The 20,010-nt window shown below is 42.6% G+C and overlaps 1 protein-coding gene across 6 annotated transcripts in view; it reads right to left on the bottom strand.

The window, feature by feature from the left end:
• CARD11 (caspase recruitment domain family member 11) overlaps window positions 1–20,010 on the bottom strand; it is a 935,632-nt gene that overhangs the window by 512,466 nt on the left and 403,156 nt on the right. The window contains exon 1 of one of the 6 annotated variants that reach the window (XM_085629203.1): window positions 17,390–17,504. The exons of 4 other annotated variants lie outside the window; for them this stretch is intronic. The gene's annotated coding sequence lies outside the window, so the exon portion shown is untranslated. Of the gene's footprint in view, window positions 1–17,389; window positions 17,505–20,010 lie in introns of those variants that run through there. One more of the 6 variants, XM_085629199.1, reaches the window with a different exon arrangement.

Genomic DNA, 20,010 nt, shown 5'->3' with positions numbered 1-20,010 from the left:
TCTAAGAAACTCTAGCTAGTGACTTCAACAAACAGAGTTGACAGAATAAGTCATATTCATTCAAAACGAATGTATCAGCAAAGAAAGAACAGGACGGGTGTATACTTCTTTAGAAAAATACACATTTATGGAGAAAAATTAATTTGAAAGTTAAGGTACAAAATGCAAATCACATGGATACAAAAAGTGAATGAAATGAATTGTTTATACATGAACTGGTTTCTCTGCAAGGAACATTTTCAAAGAGTTATTTTAAGCATGAAAATGGGTAGAGTTGTCGACATTTCGGTCTTGTTGTGTGTTCTCATCTATAAGACCATCTTCAGGACGGAATGTTCGTATGTGAACTGAAGACCCTGAATTGTTGAATAAGCGCAATCTGATGGTTTTTGATGGTTTTATGATTAGGAGCAGATGACTTCATCTAATCTGCATGACTGATGCACAGGTAATGCTCGACGCAGTTGATTTACTCAATGAGGTTTGGGACCCCCCCCTATGGAAATCCTAAGGGTGGTGTCAAGGCGGATCATTGAAATGATTTAGTCACCATTGAGATTTCGTCTAATTAGGATGCCGTTACGGATCGGGTCTCGTTTGTTTAGTTTAGACATGAACACAACAACAGCTGTTTATTAGCCCCTTATCTGCAGCCCCCCCTCATGCCCCCAGCCCCCGCACACGCCTAACTGAGCCCTCTTTTGTCTTTTTAGTGTAGTTCGCTCTTAGGGCTCCACAATGTTTTTTTTCACATAAGGTATCCACGCCACATTTGTGTCTGTTTTATCCAACATCACGGGGATTCTAAAAGTACCCAAGGTTTGTGGAGCCCCCTGGAGGGGATGGAGAAAATAGGCAAAATATGGCTACATTTTGAGTTTTTGGAGAAAAAGTGATCTGGATAAAGGTGTCTGTTTTTTTCCTATAAATGGCATCAACAAACAGTTTGCTGTGCTAAAGTCCCCATCTTCCTAGCTTTCAGGTACATGCAGAGCTGAATACAAAAAGCCAAATTTTTTACCACAGTTTTGACATTATTCAGAGGTGGCCTAATTATTTTATTTTTTGTGCTCTCAATCTACTTCCAGTTTGTTGTGAAAACCGGTGTGAAACCCACGGGTGATCCAAAAAAAACAATAGAATTCTGAAAAGAAGACATAATCATGAATTCAGCAAAAAGTCATATGTGTAGGTCCCTCAAGGTTTTCTCAAAGAAACTAACTGTTGAAATAAAGGAATACTAAAAATGAGAAGGATAAACGACATTTTGTGACAACGTTTTCATCTGTAACTTTTTTTCACAATAACTGATTTCCAAAAGCAATATGCCATTACGTCTGCTAGACCCTTCTGGTTGCAAGGATCTAGAGGGTTTGTAGGTTCTCTAAGAACCAAAGGTACCCAGAGCCAACAACTGAGCTGAACTGTACGATGGTTTTTCGTTGTGTACCAAGTATAGACCAATTCCTATTATGAAATATATAGAGTGAAAAATGGGTATCAAGGAAACCTAAGTATTTTTTAAATGGGCACAATAGATGGAGTTTAGCAACAGTGGTTATTTGTACATCTCTGAATTTGTGGGTACCCGTACTAGCATGCGATTTAGAGGGTATTTTTCAAAATGTATTCTTGCTTACACACTGGCTTACATTTGGAAGGCACAAATGCAGCAAAATCCAATCAATAACACATGTGTTAATGTTCAATGCTCCCATATGTTTCCCCCCAAAAATGGTACCTCACTTGTGTGGGTAGGCCTAGTGCCCGTAACGGAAAACGGCCATTGACGCATCAAACCTTTTCACTCAAAACTGCCCCTTTTTTTGCAAAGTGGGTAGCTGTGGATTATAGCCCTCTGCTCAGCCGGCACCTCGGGAAACCTATTGAACTTTCACATTTGTAAAAACTAGACACCTGGGGAAATCCAGTGTGGGTGGATTTGAATGGCTCTCACCAGGTGTTTAAACCCAGAATTCTTTGCAAACCTTAAACTTTGATTAAAAAAACACATTTTCCTTATATTTCTGTGATGGAACGTTCTGGAATCTGAAGGGAGCCACAAACTTGATTCCACCCAGCATTCCCCCAAGCCTCTCGATTAAAAATGGTTCCTCACTTGTGTGGGTAGGCATAGTGCCCGCCACTGCAAGTGTCTCAAAACAAAACATGGCTACATCACATTTTACCACTTAAAACTGACCCTTTCTTTGCAAAGTGGTTGATGTGGATTTTAGGCCCTAGCTCTGCTTGCCCCTTGAGAAACCTAGCTTGTCAAAGTTGCTCTGCACTGCACTGCACCTTATTATTTGCATGTGTTGGCAGGTGTTAGCAAATATATGTATGGTGAATGGTAGTTGCCTTTTTTTTCTTCCTGTTATAATTCTGCTTAATAAAAAATGTACACAAAAAAAGAGAGAGAAACCTAGCAAACCTGCACATTTTTTAAAACAAGACTCCTGAGGGAATCCAGGGTGGGGTGACTTGCATGGCTCTAATCATGTTCTTCTTACCCAAAATCCCTTGCAAATGTCAAACTTTGGTAAATAATTCACATTTTCCTTACATTTCTGTGATGAAAAGCTCTGGAATATGTGGGCAGCCACATATTTCCTACCACTCTAGGTTCCTAATTCCCCCCGAGAAAAAAGGTACCCCACTTGTGTGGGTGGGCCATGAGACTATGACACAAAAAGGCCATAAAGTGCTACATTGAGAGATAAGCAATCTGGGTAGCTTCAGTATTCAGGGATGTACTGTGGGACCACCCATGCAAACCTAGGAACCATAGACATTTTTAAAAACTAGACTTCCGGGCGATTCCAGAGTAGTGTGCCTTGCATGAGTCCCTTTAATCACACATTTCCTTATATTTCTGCAATGCGAACTTCGGGAATTCGGTGGAATCCACAAAAATCCTATATATATATACATATATATATATATATATATATATATATATATATATATATATATATATATATATATATATATATATTCACTGAAAAAACCATAGGTTTCACACATGTTATAGTTAGCGGAAATTTTACTGATAAAAAACCAATGAAATTCCCCCGTTATAGTTAGTGCAGGCAACTATAACTCACGCGACCGCAATCCTCTGCTGATGCTAATACTGTATTTAGACACTTATTTGCCCATGTCTTCTTCCATACATTTTTAGCTATACATATATTACAAATATTTTTTTTTCATAAAGACACATATGTCATCAGCAGAAGATTGCGGTCGCGTGAGTTATAGTTGCCTGCACTAACTATAACGGGGGAATTTCATTGGTTTTTTATCAGTAAAATTTCCGCTAACTATAACATGTGTGAAACCTATGGTTTTTTCAGTGAATTTGCAAGGTTTTTTAAATGCTAATTCCTAACTATAACGTGTGTGAAACCTATGGTTTTTTCAGTGAATTTGTATGTTTTTTTAATTGCTAAGTTACTTTACGCCATTCGTGGCGTGCACGCCCACTTAACGCAGTTCGTTCCGTGCGCGCACGGTGCGCTTCGCGCACCGCGCGCCCACTTTACGCAGTTAGTGCCCACGTTACGCTAGATGGGCCATGTACGCACGATGCGCTTCGCGCACCGTGCGCACATGGAGGACATATGATGCACTTCGTTTTGAAAGGTAATATTTTAATTTTTCGTATATGTTATAAGCCATGCACAAATGGTGCCCTTCGGGCACCATTTGCACACGGGGTGGAGAGAGTGTGGATAATTTTTTTTTTTATTATTTTTTTTTTAAATATTTTAATTTAACTCATCTTTAATAAGCCATGCACAATTGGTGCCCTTCGAGCACCAATTGCACACGGGGTGGGGAGAGTGTGGATAATTTTTTTTTTTTATCATTTTTTACCGTACGCGTACGGTAAGCGTAATCGGCGAAATTAGCGAAAAAATAAAAATTCCGTTTTTGGCCTTGGGGGATCTTTGGGGACTCCCTCAACATTGCTATGTGTGTGGGAGCTGTCTAAACAGCCCCTTTACATGTTTTTGTGCTTTATATTTTAAATATCACTCTCAGTGCGAGAGAGAAAATGGCGGCCGCCGCTTCCTGGTTTCGGCCGATTCGAATGTTTACTAAGATCTAAGAGCCAATCAGAATCGCGCTCGCGCACGCCACCGTACGCGTACGGTAAGCGTACCGTAAGCGCACCGTAAGCTGGCTCAGATATATATATTGATTTAAAGGCTATTTTCTCAGAATCTACTGAACAGATTTACACCAAACCTACAAAAGGCACTTCCTTGACCTGAGGACTACCTCTCTGCCAAATTTCTAGTAATTCTGTTCAGCCGTTCGGGCTGTAGCCCTGTCTAAAGGTCCTATGGAAAAATGCATGGGAAAAACGCGTTTTGGGACCCCCCTTTTATCTCAGCCCCCGCTTGACGAATCCCCCCAAAACTCTCAGGGTAGGAGCGGAGCGTAGCGCCCCACCTATTTTGAAAAATTCGCGAGGATTCGTCGACCGGCGCCAAAGTTATTCAAAATAGAATGTTGCGGATTTTCTATGGAAACGTGGTCCTAACTATAACTACCTACTGGTGACCGCCAGTAGGTAATATATATATATATATATATATATATATATATAATCCACGAGTGCCTCGGTAATCCCTCCTCCTCCAAACCGAAGGGCGCGTCGGCGTTCCGGATCTCCGAGACTAGGAGTTCTGGAACGCCGACGCGCCCTTCGGTTTGGAGGAGGTGGGATTACCGAAGCACTCGTGGATTGTGTTTGATACCACCGACCCCCCCAACCTTGGACCCAGGAAAGCGGCAACGTGACCTGGAAGATTAGCGTGCTGCTACCTCAAATCGACCATCTGCGCACACCGCCGAGTCGGAGGACCCGAGGAGTTCGTAGACGGCATTGAGGTAAGAGCTTGACTACACGGAGGTGGGGAGAAGGGAAAGCCAGTGGAACTGTACACACCGCAGGCATTGACCGGTTGCGGTTACTGGCGGTTCGTTCAGAGCGTCAACTAAGGTCTACGCTTAATTATCCAAATTATGTCAGCTGCCGAACTTAAGGAACGCGAGGAAGCAGCGCTGTCAATCTTTAATGACAGCACTCCCAGTTACAGTAAGAGAACAGAAGCGACAACTGCAAACACCAATTTGAATGATGTTACATCTCGCCTAAAACGCTTGGAGAAGTTAAAGCGGGCAGAACTATCAAAATGGTGGGAAGCGAAGTCACTCAACCAGTACTTGGAAGTGAAGAGAATTCCACGGGGTCTAAGAATAATGGTGGCCCCCACGTATGAAGATCCGAACCCGAATATGCTCAGGGAATGGGCGGAGAATAACCAAGAGTCCTCGAGTAGGATGTTAGTAATTCTTATCAAGTACGCGGAAATAGATCGTGCCAAAATAATGGAGGAGATTGAACAAATCTTAAACATGCTCAGCAAAGAGTCAGATCAGGAACCAATTGTAAAATTCATGGGTGAGATGAAGGACCGTCTGAGCAAATTGGAAACAACAATTAAAGAGAGAAAGGCACAGAAATTTTAAGAGATAAAATCGACTATGACCGGGGACAGATTTACACTTTTGCTAAAAAGTTTGAGAATATGAGGAGACAAAAGATGAATGTGAATAGCCAAGAAGCGCAGGCTCAACAATCAGATCTCAGCAGTATACAAAGTTCGGAAATTGACACCGACCTTGAGGAGGGTGTGCATAATATAAGATCAACATCAGTCCCAACAGTAATCGATGAATTTGATTTTTTAAGGGAAGAGAGACGATTCAACCTACGTCCAAGACCCCTATCAAACTCCAGACCTCAAAGGGCAAGAGGCAGAGGAAGAAGAGGCGCAAAGGCGCCAAATTATGCAGTCACAAGAGAGAAACCCAAATCCAAAGACAACAAGTAAATGAAGAAGAGAATGTGACAATAGTTAATTTATCCAACGTGAGTCTCTCACAAGAAGAAGAAAGGATTCTACGTTTGGGTCTTTCCTATTGTCCACCTATCGATATGGACTACACCACCACGAGAGTAGACGTATTCAAATTCATAAGGTCGCTGAAACTAAAAAATTTTTTTGCAGTTATTCCTAAAGCTAAAGATAAATCTACAATAAGCACTGCTGATGATGGAGAAGAGACTTTCTCTGTAAGCGATTTCAATCTAATGATTGACTTACAACAATTGCAAAAAGAAAATGATTTGGGTGAAAATTCTTCAGCTTCACCGGATACGTCTATGTTAGTCACTGATTTGGCAGTCACTGAAGCAATTAATATCAATACCAGTGAATTGACGAAATTCAAGCTACCTTCCAAATTTACGCCAATGACAGCAAGGGACTCTGTTGATGTCTTTAATGATTTGGTTGTCAATGAAGTTAAAGAACTATGTAGATCAATAAATGCAAAGAAAAAGCCATGCACGAAACAAACAAGAGATTACTACAGATTGATTGAGAAATTGTCTAATAACGATAATTGCATTGTGCGAAATGCCGATAAGGGGGGTAACATAGTTCTGTGGGGAAAACAGCAATACCTTAATGAAGCCCATAAACAACTAGGGAACAAAGATAACTATGCTAAAGTTCCACATGAGGTGATGACAAAGAGTTTTGATTTGTACAATGTGCAATTACTAGAGTGGCGAAGAATGGGTTTAATCAGCCAAGATGAATATTCTTATTTAGTAATTGCCAATCCAACTACCCCAGTATTTTACCTAATCCCTAAAGTACATAAGGACATAAAAAATCCCCCGGGCCGCCCAATCATTTCGGCCATTAACAGTGCATTTGAGCACACATCAAAGTTTGTTGACTCGTTTTTATGTCCTCTAGTCAGTGAGCTTCCTTCCTTTATCCAGGATACAGGAGATTTCTTACGAAGGATATATGATGTACCTTGGGAATCAGATTATCTTCTGATGACTATAGACGTTACAACTCTGTACACAAGTATACGCCATTCGGATGGGTTGAATGCTGTCAAATTCTTTCTGGGGGGCAGACCAGTTAAGTTCTGGCAGCATACTCAGATGTTGTTAGACATGATCACCAGTTGTTTAGAGAACAATTTCTTCCTTTTCAATGATGTTCTTTACCATCAACTATGTGGGACAGCAATGGGTACCTGCTTCGCCCCCAGCTATGCTAATTTGCATATGGGCTGGTGGGAGGAGCAGGTAATCCAATCCCTTTTTCACCGAGAACAACAAGAAAATATAATTTTGTGGAGTCGATTTATCGACGACCTTTTTATTATTTGGAAAGGAGATGTGAACAGTGCTCATGAATTTGTCAACAAGCTACAAATTAACCAATTGAATTTGAAGTTTACCAGCACCATTAGCAGTTCAGAAGTGAATTTTTTAGATCTGACAGTCTACATACATCAAGGGCAGCTGCATACCAAGCTGTTCCGTAAACCCACAGATGGAAACACGTTACTTCATGCTTCAAGTTTCCATCCAGCCAACCTAGTCAGGAGTATCCCCTATGGGGAATGTCTTAGAGCAATGAGAAATTGCAGCACAAGAGGACGATCCCCAAGCAGGGATCCACCCACTAGCACCAGGGAGGGGGGAGCGGCCCCTTGGGCAAGGGCCTTTGCTCCCCCGTGTTTTTTAGCCACATTCAGTCTTTCTGCCCCCCCTGGGGAGCAGATGGGGCAGTAGCCCCCAATCTGCCCCCCCGGGGGAACAGAAAGCCAGGTAGAAACCAGGGATTTTTCTTTTTTTATTGACGTTGGGGTGGGGGCTGCCCAAAAAGGGCATAGCAATGCCCCCCCAGGGAAATGTCAGTCTTTCTGCCCCCTCAGGGGGCAGGCGGGGGTAGTAGTCCCCAATCTGCCCCCTGGGGGGGGGGGAGAAAGCCCACTAAAAGCCAGGGATTATTTTTTTTATTGACATTGGGGTGGAGGCTGCCCTAAAAGGGCATGGAAATGCCCCCCCAGTAACCCCCAATCTGCACCCCCGGGGGGCAAAAATCCAACCAGATGCCAACGATTATGCTGGCTTTTTTTATGCGTGGGGGTGGGGGCTGCCCAGAATGGGTATACCAATGCCCTCACCCCCCAAAAAAATAGTGTTTCTGCCCCCTTGGGGGCATATCAGGGTATCCCCACCCCCAATACCCCCCAGGGCTGCAGAAAGCCGACTAGGCACGGACTTGTTTTTAGCAATGTGCCTACCTGTGGATTTTGGGCCCTAGTGCAGCCGGCACATAGGGAAACCTAGCAAACCTGTATATTTTTTTAAAACTAGACATCCTGGGGAACCCAGGTTGGGTTGCCTTTACTGGTTCTCACCAAGTTCTTTTACCCAGATTCCCTTGAAAACCTAAACATTTGTCCAAAAAACCACATTTTTCTCACATTTCTGTGGTGGAAAGTTCTGGAATCTGCGTGGATCTACAAATTTCCACCCACCCCGCGTTCCCCAAAGACTTCCGAGAAGAATGGTACCTCACTTGTGTGGGTAGGTGTAGTGCCTGTGACAGGAAACGCCCCAAAACGCAATGTGGACACACCACATTTTCACAGTGAGAACTGACCCTTTATTTGCAAAGTGCCTAGCTGAAGATTTTGAACCCTAGCTCTGCCGGCACCTAGGGAACCCTAGCCAACCTATACATTTTTTTTAAACTAGACACCCAGGGGAATCCTTGATGGGGGGACTTGACTGGCTCTCACCAGGTTCTGTTACCCAGAATCCCTTGCAAACCTAAACATTTGTCTAAAAAAACCCACATTTCCCTCACATTTCTGTGGTGGAAAGATTTGTAATCTGTGTGGATCCACAAAATTCCACCCACCCCGCGTTCCCCAAAGCTTTCTGAGAAAAATGGTACCTCACTTGTGTGGGTAGACCTAGTGCCCGCGACAGGCAAGGGCCCAAAACCAATTGAGGCGACATCAAAATTACCTATCACAAAACAACCTGGTTATGCAAGGGGTGTCCCATGAGTTTTTGGCCCCGGGCTCAGCGGCCATCTAGGAAAACGTACCAAACCCAAACATTTCTGAAAACTAGACACCCGGGGGAGTCCAGCGAGGTATGGCTTGCGTGGGTCTCCCAATGTTTTCCTACCCAGAATCCCATGTTTAGGTTTGCAAGGGATTCTGGGTAACAGAACCTGGTGAGAGACAGTCAAGTCACCCCATCCTGGATTCTCCTGGGTGTCTAGTTTTCAAAAATGTATAGGTATGCTATGTTTCCCTAGGTGTCGGCAGAGCTAGGGTTCAAAATCTACAGCTAGGCACTTTGCAAAAAAAGGGTCAGTTTTCACTCTGAAAATGTGGTGTGTCCACGTTGCGTTTTGGGCCGTTTCCTGTCACGCGCACTAGGCCTACCAACACAAGTGAGGTACTATTTTTCTCGGAAGTCTTTGGGGAACGCGGGGTGGGTAGAAATTTGTGGATCCACACAGATTCCAGAACTTTCCACCACAGAAATGTGAGGAAAATGTGTTTTTTGGACACACTTTTAGGTTTGCAAGGGATTCTGGGTAACAGAACCCGGTGAGAGCCAGTCTAGTCACCCCATCCTGGATTCCCCTGGGTGTCTAGTTTTCAAAAATGTATAGGTTTGCTAGGTTTCCCTAGGTGCCGGGAGAGCTGGGGTTCAAAATCTACAGCTAGGCACTTTGCAAAAAAAGGGTCAGTTTTCATTCTGAAAATGTGGTGTGCCCACGTTGCGTTTTGGGCCGTTTCCTGTCGCGGGAACTAGGCCTACCCACACAAGTGAGGTACCATTGTTCTCGGAAGACTTTGGGGGAACGTGTGGTCAGTGGAAATATGTGGATCCACGCAGATTCTAGAACTTTCCACCACAGAATTGTGAGGAAAATTAGTTTTTATGGATACATTTTTAGGTTTGCAAGGCATTCTGGGTAACAGAACCTGGAGAGGGCCAGTCAAGTCACCCCATCCTGGATTCCCCTGGGTGTCTAGGTTTAAAAAATGTATAGGTTTGCTAAGTTTCCCTAGGTACCCGCAGAGCTGGGGTTCAAAATCTACAGATAGGCACTTTGCAAAAAAAGGGTCAGTTTTCACTCTGAAAATGTGGTGTGTCCACGTTGCGTTTTGGGCCATTTCCTGTCGCGGGCACTATGCCTACCCACACAAGTGAGGCACCATTTTTCTCTGAAGACTTTGGGAAACCCGGGCTGGGTGGAAATTTGTGGATCCACACAGATTCCAGAACTTTCCACCACAGAAATGTGAGGAAAATGTGTTTTTTGACAAATGTTTAGGTTTGCAAAGGTTTCTGGGTAACCGAACCTGGTGAGAGCCAGTCCAAGTCAGCCCCATCCTGGATTCCCCTGGGTGTCTAGTTTTCAAAAACGTATAGGTTTGCTAGGTTTCCCTAGGTGCCGGCAGAGCTAGGGTTCAAAATCTACAGCTAGGCACTTTTCAAAAAAAGGGTCAGTTTTCATTGTAAAAATAAAAGCGTGTCCACGTTGCGTTTTGAGCCGTTTCCAGTCGCGGGCACTAGGCCTATCCACACAAGTGAGGTACCATTTTTATCGGGAGACTTAGGATAACACGTAATTGTAGAGCATCTGTTATTAGCTTTTGACTTCCGATGCATTTCTGCCTTCCAAATGAAAGACAATGTGTAAAAAAGAAGTCATTTTGAAACATTTCTTATAATTCTCATGCTAGTATGGGTATTCACAATTTCGGAAATGTGCAAATATCTACTGTTTCTAAACTCTATATTTTGTTCCTATTTCATAAATACATAGGTGTTTTTCATACCTATTTTTCCATGTATATATTTTCTCAAATTAATTGCTCTATACCCGATACATAATAAAAAACCATTACAAGACGCTGCTCAGTTATTGGCTCCGGGTTCGTCGGCGTCTTGGTGAACCTACAAGTCCTATATATATCCACACAACCAGTAAGGTCCAGCGGATGTAACGATATATTGCTTTCAAACAGCTCTCATAATTTGAAGAAGTTACAGGTGAAAATGTTGGCACAAATGGCTGCTTTTTTCAACTAATTTTCAATTTTTCCTATATTCAACTGTTAGTTTCTATAGAGAAACCTGAAAGGATCTACACAAATGACCCCTTGCTGAATTCAGAAATTTGTCTACTTTTTAAAAATGTATAGCTTTCCAGGATCCAATATTGCTTTTATTCCCATTTCTACCATTAACTGGAAGAAGGTTGAAAGCACAAAAAATAAGCAAAAATAGGCTATGTCCCAGAAAAATGCCAAAACTGTGTAAAAAATGTTGGTTTTCTGACAAAAGTTTGCTTGTCCCTGAAAGCTGACAAGATGGTGATTTCAGCACCACAACCCATTTTTTGATACCATTTACAGGGGAAAAAACAGACGCTTTCATCTGTAGCCCTTTTTCCCACTTTAAAAAAAAAAAAAAGAAAATTGCTGTATTTTGGTTACTTTCTGAGTCCCCTCCAGGGTAATCGACAAACTATGGGCACCTTTAGAGTTCTCATGATGTTGGAAGAAAAGGACGCAAATTTGGCGTGGATATCTTATGTGGTCAAAAGGTTACAGGGGCCTAAGCGCAAACTACCCCGAATAGCCAAAAAAGTGCTTAGCACGGGGGGGAAAGGACTAGCAGCGAAGGGGTTAACATGTCGATTGGTGTTTACAAAATCCTCTCACTTTGCAGTCAGAAAAATAAAAGCAGAGTGCATTATATGACAATTTTGCTGGGGTATAGAGGGTGTTAAAGGAAAAGCTATAGGATGTCATTTTGTACAACACAGAGCAAAGTGTATATACCTGTAAATGAACTGTACACATTGAGCTGTTCAGAAAGCAAAAATGAAACACATTTGTTGTAATTCTGAAGTGTGATGGAAACAAAGATTTTAATATGATCAGAATTAGTCATGACACATTTACTTGGTGATGCGCAAATGAACAAATTCGCTGAGACCGGACTGCTACATATTACCATTTGTGTGCAATATGTTTTTTATCAGTAAAACTGCATGTCTGTTTAAACTTAGTGGCCATTTCAATGGAAAATGTGCTGTCTGTAAATGACTGTGCACTACCATGCTTTATTTGCATGAAAAAAATCGCCCATTACAGCTTATTTGTGTTTTTGACATTATTACTGTTTTTTACTGCAGAAATACTTCACACATTGCCTTAAGTTGAGACTGTCTGCTCTATGTCATAGCTGCCATAGGGCTGAGCTCAGGTTAATTTAGTGACTTTGAGGTTTCACCTGGACAGAAGTGCTATTATTCCTTGAGGGGGAAATTCGCACACCCCAAATAAAAATGTGCTTTCTTACAGAAACACTTGGTAAAAAATAGAAAGGAGTCTTATTTCATTTTTTTAATTGTGCAAACATGAAGCTGAGGTACAAAGCCCTTTTATGGTCACAAATCCAGCGATTCAAAAAATCACATGGTTTGCAACTGCAATATTTTTACTAGTTACCAATCCCCTTTTGCGAGACAGAAATGCCTTTCCAGCTCACAAATTGGGTTTATCGACACATTCAAAATCGCAATTAGGAGGACTTATAATAGCTTCTTTCACTCCTAATTGCAATTTGCAATGGCTTGTATAAGTGATTTACAATCCACAAACAAATAAAACAAACAGAAAGTCTCAAAACATTGATCAGAAACATCCATCAGAGTTTGACTGATATCTGATAATCAAAAGGGGCAGCAGCGGCCCGTGCAGGTAAGAGCGGAGGTGCCGGGTGGGGGGGGATTTGGACATACGACGACGACGAGGGGACATTAATTATTTATTTGATTTTCCCTCATGGTCGTCTGTCGAATACTTCCCTAAACCCGGCCGCACAGCTCTTACCTGCACGGGCCGCTCCTGAAAAGGTAAACTGTCCCAAGACAGCTACTCCTTGAGGAATTGTGTCAGACAGCCTCCTGGAGAGCAGAGAGTGGTTAGGGACCACGGCATGCTAGCCTCAATTTCTTTTCAAACAGTAAACCATTTTTCTAAAAGCAGAACCTGTCCTGTTAAGGGATCCAGATTGATTAAGGCGAATGTTTCTCGTTTAGCACTGTTGCAGTGGTGGTTCTCAGTGGTCCCTTGAACATCACCCTCCGGGTGTTTGTAGCCAATCTATGAAAATAGAACCTGCCTCATGAATACTTTTTAGGCGGGTCGTTTTGAATCCTTGTAGGAATGGACATTTTGTGACACAACCTATTAGTATATTAGGTCGAATCCCAAAATGAGAGGCAGGTGACAAAAAGTCATTGTACAATTTGCACCCACTATTGGCGACCTGTCTGTAAGTAAATCAGGCACATTGTTCAAATGGACATCAGAGTGCATTACACATGAAGATGGCACTATACAGCACCGAATAATGTCAGAGACAATGAATATATTCAAAATGCTGGAGTAGCGAGTAAATAGATCAAAAGGTTTAATACAATATTGTAGCAAAGCTTCAACAGAGCTACAAAATGGAGCTGTGTTATGTTTAGAGACCCATGGAAGTAGGACTATGGTAGGGATGTAGATTGATTTGAAGAAAAAATATAGAATTATCAGAAGTAACTGCTAAGTTAAGGTGAGGTAAAACTTTATTGTTCAGTTAATTAAAACTTACAATGTAACACAATATAATCACCAAATGGAACATCATCAATAAATAACATCATAAAAACCATCTTCATTCAATTAAAACCCCCAAGGTTCACTTCATTTGCCTCAAAATAAGAGATTGTTAACTTAAGTCCAATGTTCTGCAATAATGATCCAAAGCCACAAACCACCAGCTATGAATATAATCCAAATACCTTTTCCCAAATCGAAGATAGTGAAAAGAGCTCCGATCTACAGTTCTTACAGTTCATGGGCCTTTCTACAGTAACTTTCTATACCTGCTAAATTATATCTATTGGGCCCGATTCACAGAAGTAATCTGAGACGAAAGTCTAACTTTACCGCTTTCGGTATTCACAAAGGGCATTTACGAGTAGACCAAAAGTCTAACTTAGACCAAAAGTCTAACTTTACTAGTCGTAAATGCCTTTTGTGAATACCGAAAACCGTAACGTTAGACTTTCGTCTCAGATTACTTCTGTGAATCGAGCCCATTGTGTGGAGGTGGGGTCGTAAGGACAGGAGTAGTAAGATGTGGAGAATAAGGACAATTGTGTAGGAGGAATGCCAGAGGCCCTAATTGTAAGCCTCTTTCAAAACTTGTTAAGTATTAAAACAAAGGCATAATTGGAGTATAGTCGGCCTCCAGTGCCCCTGAGCTCTGGCACTAATGCACCTGCTGTACAAATGCTAGTTACATCCTGACTGAGGATGATGTGTAAGGGAGATAAGAGGTAACCACGCCTCAGAATGAAGGAGGAGCTTCTGCACTACAAGAATAGACGTGGCGCATCACATTCAATATGATCTGGAAAAGAATTTACGGCTCTCAATACCACAGGACCAATGAGGCCCAAGTAATTATTTATTAATGTAGTTCAGAAGGAGGTGCATCCTAAGTCTATTTTATGAAAGAGAAACAACCATGGGCGTGGCTTCCATTGGTGCAGCAGGTGCAGCGGCACCAGGGCCCAAATGACTAAGGGGCCCAATGAGCAATTCAAACTGCAGCCAGGTGGCCCATTTCCTTGCACTAAGACCCATGACACACTGGCTACACCACTGGGAACCAAGGGTCTTGGCTAATAAGGTGGGGGTAAAGTGATATGATGATGTTATAAGGCAGCGTGTCTTGGAGCTACTGTGCTTTTTAAAGCCGAATTAGGTCTTGAGTATGTTTTAGATATATTCCGGAGTGTTCCATTCCAGGCCCTCAAAAATGACACGCATCGACCCACAGTTCATCAGGCTGGCAAAAGGAGTCATTTGAGTTGGGTTAGAGTCAATTTTGCAAATTTAACATATGTTTGTGTGCTACAAAAGAAGGACACTTAGGCACTATTCAGACATTTTGGAGCATGTAAAATAGTACTCCTGTAGTTCTTCTTTTAGTACTCTTATGTGCTTTTGTGAATTAGCAGCAAAACATCTAAAATGGGAATACAGTGGGCATGTGCAGGGAATATTCATGTATAAGTACCGGAAACAGAAAGTACTGAGCCTTTTCTTCACTTTAATAAATAAGGTGTTTGACGTTTCCGACTGATTCCCAAAGGCATGTAAGAGTATATACAGTGGTTAATTTGTTTTTTAAAAAGTGCCGGAGCTCTCATCAGGAGTCAGCTTGCAGCAGCCAATTTCAACTGTAAGCGCCGCATAAAACAGAACTCATGTGCCTACCAACAGTGAATGTGTCCGCGCTCCAATACCTTCGGGTCGAGTTTGTGCTATAAGCCCCGATGTTCATGATTAAGTGCTGGTGCTGAGCAACGGAAACCACTGGATCAAATTAAGCACTGAGTACATAAAAGACTACTCTTGTAATACTACTTCCAGTGAATCAGCGCCTTAATGCTTATGTGTGAGAGCTACGTCAAAAATAAATTGACATATCTGTATTCAAGTACACTATTTGCTATCAGTGTTTGTCCCTCAGCACATTTCCAAAATCAATCCTCGCAATCCACGTACCCGACAGACAACTCTGTTCCGCCCAACTCGCCCTTGCCTCCGTCCCCAGGATCCACAAGACCAGAACCGGAGGAAGATCATTCTCCTACCTCACCAGCGAGACCCGGAACACCCTGCCCCTCCACCTCAGGCAATCCCCGTCACGGGCCCAGTTCAAGAAGGACCTCAAGACCTGGCTCTTCGAATTATCCTACACCGAGAGGGACCAACAGCCCCTCCATCCCCAGCGCCTTGACACTCTCACGGGTGAGTAGCCGCACTATACAAGCCCTCAATTGATTGATTGATTAATTGATTGATTGATCGATTGAATCCTCTGTTTCCAATTTGCCAATGAGTGGGCAATTGGGTTTAATATTTGGTGGTCTCTGGTTATTAGTTTACAATTGTATCCTAAGCAATTAATACGAATAAAATAAAAGTGTCTGAATGTTGAAAGTGTTTCCCAGTGCCTTCCTGCAAATTGTGCTATCTCTGAGTGAGAAGGGGCAGTGGTTGTGAACAGCAGAGGCCCAAGGCTAACAGTGACTGCTTACAATGTTGCGAAATTATGGAAAAGAGCTTAGAAAGACCTAATTTTGCTACCAGGGTCTACCCCTGGCTTCCCTATTGAACCAAAACATCCACAATGTGTAATCTTGGGCAAATCTTGATGCTCATGTTTGCAATAGCTGTTACAAAACAAGCATTTTCAATGCAATAGGTCTGGCATTTGTGAGAGTTTAAGCTAATGGCATTGTAAATTTATGTGTTTTTAAAAGCAACAAATATATAAAAGTCATTGTCATTTCTGATGCCGATAGCTCAAACTCTCGTAAATGCAAGGCCACTTTTATAGTGGCCGCACCCCTTTGTTTAGAGGCTGGTCACCATATTCAGGTTACAGTGAGCAGCGTCTAAAGAGAGGGGCGTGGCCAACATTAAAGTGAAAGGGTGGCATGGGGCTCTTTCACTTACAAAAGAAAACAATAAAGAAAGCACGTTTCTGTACTGCTAAAGTGAAAGTGGACTGCGCTGCAAATTAATGAAATAAAGAAGCGCGGCCGCGAAAGTGAAAGCGGACCGCGCTGTAAGTTAAACAAATAAGAAAGCACGGCCGCTAAAGTGAATGCAGACCGCGCTGTAAGTTAAATAAATAAAAAAGCACGGCCGCTAAAGTGAATACGGAACGCACTGCAAATTACATAAATACAGAAGCTCAGTCGCTAAAGTTAAAGCGGACCGTGCTGCAAATTACAAAAATAAATACATTAGTAATAACAATGTAAATGCAGAGGCGTGCTGCGACATTGTGGGTGGAATAGGGGAAGACCATTAAAAGAAAATAGTGCTCACACGGCTAGATAACGCAGACAGTGCACCACAAGTAAAAAGTCCAGCGATTATGGGAGGTTACAAATGCAGACAAGGTAGTGCCAAGGAGGGACTAGTAAGCCTATTCACGAATGAAAAGCAAAGATTTTGAAAGGACTGTAACAGGAGCCACTTGAAAAGGTGGGCGGGGAAATGGGCGGCGCTTTTATTCCATACCTCAATACAGCATGCTTCCCAGAGCAGTGAGTGCATGCGCTGCTCAGGCTCGACCTATACAAGGTGCTTAAAAGCATCCAAACCTCCGATGTTAGCGCTACTTGTGAAAACAAGAGTGGGCCTTCTATTCAAACTGGCAGTCCCCAAACGTTGTTTATTTGCGGTGCAAGCGTCTCTCCTGCCAGCAGGGAGAGAAGCCTAACTTCGGTTTAAAGATTTCTACTCAAAACAGCACTTCTCGAAGTTTTTTATGTGCCACGCGTTTGTGCGAGCACATCAAAGTTCTTACCTGGTGGGGGTAAATGTTTGTGTGCCGCATTACACAAACAAACAGAAAACGCGGGGTCTGTGCAGCTGGAAAGCTCGCGCTCACTTCTTCCAATTTCCTGCTTCTCTTCCCATTTGGTTACACGCTGTGACTTTGCCCCTCCCGACTTTTTGGCTGCGAACCGGCAGTGCATATTATTCTGGGATTGGTGCCAGGCGGCGATATCTCTCTGCTGCCAGATGTTACGTGAGAAATGTCCCTGGTTTCGGGATTGCGACGGAGTCCTGCCGGTGGCGGGAGACGTGACACGTTCCCTTACACGGCCTGCAGGTCGCGGAAGTCACCAATCCCTTCTGGTCAGGGTGAAACATACCGTAGACCTCCGGCTGAGGGGCGAGTGCTTTATAGAGAAACTTTTATTTGTTTATTATTATTTTCTGCATTTCTAGAAAGCCCGGACTTGGACCAAGGGCATTAGATCGATTTATCTGAGAACCGGACATTTATTTTATTTTATTTCCAATCAAACAGGGACGGACTTGGACAGAAAATAGGCCCGGAACCCAAATAAAATGGCCCTCGTTAGTGAATCAAACAGCTAAAAAGTGCCTTGCAAATCGGAGCCGTTTTGAACTTGTAAAGACAGGCTGTACAGTTGTTTTTCAGTGTATGAAATTCAGCATGTATGTGTGCTTTCTGCGGCAACATCACATAAAGAAATAGAAAAGCCGACCCCACCGCCCACAACTGACGAAAAAGTGGCCACACACTAGCTACCAGGCCAGCCTTTCTGCTATTGCCTGGTATGCAAGGCCACTGGAATTATGCGGCAGCAGAAGATCAAATTATGTGGGTATGATGACCAAATTATGTGGCAAGACAGTCAAATTATGCAGCGCAATGTGGCACTTTTTGTGACAGTATTACTTTATCATTTTGTCATTTTTTGCACATTCTACCACTGTCACAAACATTGGAATAAGGAAATTATCAACAATACAAGGGCAACAAAAGTATCACAGGTACTTGCAAGGCAAGTATACAATGTTTGAAGGTCATACATGGGTGTTGGGGTAGGGTGGAGGGCAGGGCTTAATTGTATAAAACATAAGTGCCGGGGCCCTCATTAGAAGGCCACTGCAGCTTGCACTATCCATTGACCCTGCCAGTGCTGCCAATGACAGTATCAACACAATTGCTAACCAGTATTACTAAAAGTGTGACAATTCACACTATTCCAGGTGCCCAACACTATAAGAATAGTGTTGGCGACAGGTATTTTGAAAGTATATTGAATAAATGAACAAAGGTTGTTGAGCTCACTAATTTTTAGATTAGACAGTGGCACCATGTGGCAGAATGTCAAAAGTGCTGGTGTTGACCGTTAAGTGCCGGTGCCACCCACCGGAAACCACTGGCTCAAATTAAGCACTGATGAAGGGATGCTTGCCTCAGTGGTGAGAACTGGCCAATAGCATGGGAGGCTGACTCAATATAGACCACAAAGGTCCTGAGATGCAGCAATCTTGCTTGACAACAGTGCGCCGGGCATTCATGCTCAGCAAGTTCAATGGGGCACGGAAAAGATACTAAAAATGATAAAAGTTGGTAAATCAAGGGACATACCGGCCAGTCTGTTTCACCAGCATTTTTACCACCTAATGTTAATCTCTTTGACAGCACACCATACTTGTGGGTGCAGGGGTGGTGGGGTTCAGCAGATGTTCACGAGCATTGGGTCCTGAAACAGTTGAATTCTCAACAGGCTGCTTCCATTTTGAGGTGAAGGATACAGTGGGCTCAGGATACTTGAAGGATTGTAGTACAGAGTATCGAGCATAGAAATATTGTGGTATCCGAAAATCATGGGCAGACCGAATCTTAAGGGACAAAATATCGAAAGGTAAGTGCTCATAGAGGAAGTATATATACATAAAACTTTTGAATTTGTAATCTTTTTGGTTTAGTTTAGGTTTGGTTTGTATGGAAAGAATACATATAGTATTCCAAACTATAACAAAGGTTTAACCATTGTTTATTTAATTGACTATAAATATATATATATATATATATATATATATCCTTCCAAAACACAGCTCCTACTGGAACGCTGGGACCCTCGAAGGGTGGCGTATGCTCCGGTGGAGCAAACCGGAAAATTCAATCCAAGGTATGAAAAAGTACATAAATACGCGCTCAGGAAGGAAAGGCAGACACGATCTTCCCCATCACCAGTTTAATGCACACGACGCGTTTCGGCAGAAGCCTTGTTCACGTGTGACATGCTGTCAATATTCCACACTGATAAAGTTAACACGATCCAAAGAAAAGTCAACAAAATGAACATAGGACAATCCCGTAATACATGGCGGCCATCTTGTAATGGGTAAAGTACCCTTCCATACAGTAGGAAACAAAACCAACCCCTGGCCAAACTTCTGATCCAGAGTGCATGATGAAAATCAAATATACATTTTCTGGGGAAGGAAAACATGGTATGCATTCACGTGTGGAGACACATTGCAATTAATAAGTGCTGAGAGCAATGTATACAACTAACCAAACTCAGGAAAAGATATTCCATGGGCATGCTGTCAATATTCCACATTGATAAAGTCCAAAATGAACAAAATGAACAAAGG

The sequence above is a fragment of the Triturus cristatus genome, chromosome 10, assembly GCF_964204655.1.
Source record: "Triturus cristatus chromosome 10, aTriCri1.1, whole genome shotgun sequence".
NCBI classification, from domain to species: domain Eukaryota; kingdom Metazoa; phylum Chordata; class Amphibia; order Caudata; family Salamandridae; genus Triturus; species Triturus cristatus.
Note: the sequence above shows the minus strand (reverse complement) of the source record. Positions and strands in the feature narration are given on the sequence as shown.